A 2,282-nucleotide genomic window follows, 5' to 3' on the forward strand; every position below is an offset into this window, starting at 1 on the left:
AAGCACAGCGCAGGGGAGCGAGCGAAGCAGGCGAAGCAAGCGAAGCACGGCCACGACAACTTTCCTTTGCCCTTCCCCCGCCGCCCTCCTCGGAGGAGGAATGTGAGCGGGGGCGTAAGTTAGAAAGGATGCGATGGTGAGAAGGGGGAGAAAAACAAGACTGGCCACGCCTCCAGGCTATAGCGGGGAAGGGGGGTTGAGAGAGAGGGAGAGAGAGAGAGAGAGAGAGGGAGAGAGAGAGAGAGAGAGAAGGGCGAGGAAGGGTATGAGAGATTTAGATTTTATTCGGGGCTGAGAATATCGATATTATCCTAGCGATTGGAGGAGGGGGGAGGGGGGGCGGTCTTCAACCGGTCGCCCATCGGGGATTAGCAATCGTGCTTGCTCAAACAACTCGAGTCCCTCGCCGCGCCCGCCGCACCCGCCCGCCCCTCTGCTTGTTGCTCCCACACGACCGCCTCGCCCTGCAGGATGTGCCTTCCGAGAGGCTCAGCAACTCTGTCGGGAGGCGAGGCAAGAGGGGAGGGCAAACTGCAATCGGACCTCAACAGCCCTTTACGAATGTATGCAACTAGAGCAGACGTGGATTCCTTCCTGAATTATTAAATTGACCTTAAATGTTGCAGTGATTTTCGGGTTAACTTTTAATAAGGTGTTCGGATTTGTACAGACGCACCAAGACTACGATCCACTTTCAGCTCTCTAAATTAATCTCCTACCACATAGCACAAGCCAAGAAGCCAAATCTTACACAGAAACGAAATTTGTATATAGATAAGTTTCAACTCGAAACTAAAAGTAAGGACGAAAAGATAAACCCGGGGATTTCCGACCGTCACAAGGAAAGCTGCTGAGTCACGGTGTGTGATGGTCGATGACGAATCCATTTCGAACAGTATCACTCGTCACTCCCAAAACACACACCCCGCGTCGTATTATCCGGGTGGCGTCGCCTGGCGTTGCCTGGCGTGCCCGTCGAGGCGCAGGCAGGCGTGACATGACGTGGCACGGTCCGCCACTGCCGCGTTCATCCGGACCCCCGGCACGTACCAGGCGAGAAAATGTAATTTGCAAGGAGTGTGAATTTTTGCGGACGACGGCTTGTGAAGGCGCGACGGGTCATGGATGGGGAGAAAGAAAAGAGGGAAGGAAAAGGAAGAGGCAGAGAGAAGGACCGGAAAGGGATAGGCAGAGAGGAGGAACATGTATGGACGAAGAGATGAAGGAAAGAAGAGAGGGTGAGGAGAAGAGATGAAAGGGTAAGGGATGAGGTAGGTGTGTGATTCGGGAGGGGCGGAGGGTCGCGCTGGAGTGGGGGGGGGGGGGGGGGGGGGGGGGGGGGGGGGGGGGGGGGGGGGGAAGGGCTGCGCGGGACCACCACCCCCCTCCCATGGGGTAGGGGACACGCTATTCCTCTCTCGACTGCCTCAGGCAGGCTGACAGTCACGCTTCGATGCCTGGATTGATTTCGCCTGATGCGATGGTTTATATTTTGCGTATTTCGCTGGGAAGATTAGACTACGCCCGCGGACCGATGGGGTGACTCGAGAGGGTGGGTATCAAGGGAACGGGGTGGGGGTGGGGATGGAGTGTTTCTTTGACGTTAATACAGGAGCAGCCAGCTGTGGGTAACAAGTTACGTCTGCTTCCGTCGTTCATACTCGCACGACTACCGCAGTGCGCAGGAGACCTGCTGCGGCCCGGAGTATGTGCCCCGGAGGCCCTGAGACCCAAGATTCGCACGGTGACACTGACCGGGCGGAAGGATTACCCCTCTTAATGCAGTTAAATCTGCACACTAGGTGACCTAAGGTGGCACAAATTGTACATGAACTACAGTTTAACTACACAAAACAACAGTTGTCCCCGGTGAAATAACCGGTACTTTTTTTTTTACAGTTAGACTATTGTTTGCTATTGTTTAACTGTAGTTTGAGGAGAGTTCTTCTACTTAGTTTAAACTGGGGATCCTTCCTTCCAGACTTCCTTTTAATTAATTGAGTCACCAATTTCTTTATGGTACGTTTGGACTGTTTGGTCTTAGTCGGCCTCTTGACTTTCATTGAGTAACTCTTCGCGTTTTTTTCTAGTCACATTCAGGGTGACACACAGAAAAGCCAGAGGGTTCTGGGCGCAAACAGACACACTACAGCATCTTCATACGACTTGCCCTTCTTCCTCATTTTGCTTGATGCTTCCTACCCCACATGCGCAGGCCGTGCTGGGGGTTGCACGCTCGGCTGGGGGTGCACAGGGTGTGGAAAGAGGGTAAAGGGGCGGGG

Source organism: Frankliniella occidentalis, unplaced genomic scaffold (genome assembly GCF_000697945.3).
Source record: "Frankliniella occidentalis isolate FOCC.00 unplaced genomic scaffold, Focc_3.1 Scaffold10, whole genome shotgun sequence".
Lineage (NCBI taxonomy): Eukaryota > Metazoa > Arthropoda > Insecta > Thysanoptera > Thripidae > Frankliniella > Frankliniella occidentalis.